Raw genomic sequence first — 328 nt, 5'->3', positions numbered from 1 at the left:
TTCAGATTTGTTATTGAGAACAAATGTTTGTCCATTTATAGAGGCGATTTATTCTATGGTAAGGGTTACCAGTTTAATGGCCTTTATGTTTTGGAAGATGAACCATCTGGACACAGGTCGATTTATAATGTTAGTACCAAGTGGTTAAAGCTGAACGACTTAAACCCGACCTATCTCTGGCATTGTCGACTTGGTCACATCAACGAGAAACGCATAGCGAAGCATCATTCTGATGGACTTCTTGATTCTTGTGATTATGAATCAATCGAATCATGCGATTCCTGTTTGATGGGCAAGATGACAAAATCTCTTTTTACTAGAAAAGGAG

The sequence above is a fragment of the Tarenaya hassleriana genome, unplaced genomic scaffold, assembly GCF_000463585.1.
Source record: "Tarenaya hassleriana unplaced genomic scaffold, ASM46358v1 Cleome528, whole genome shotgun sequence".
Classification (NCBI taxonomy): domain Eukaryota; kingdom Viridiplantae; phylum Streptophyta; class Magnoliopsida; order Brassicales; family Cleomaceae; genus Tarenaya; species Tarenaya hassleriana.
This window is presented reverse-complemented; position numbering follows the sequence as displayed.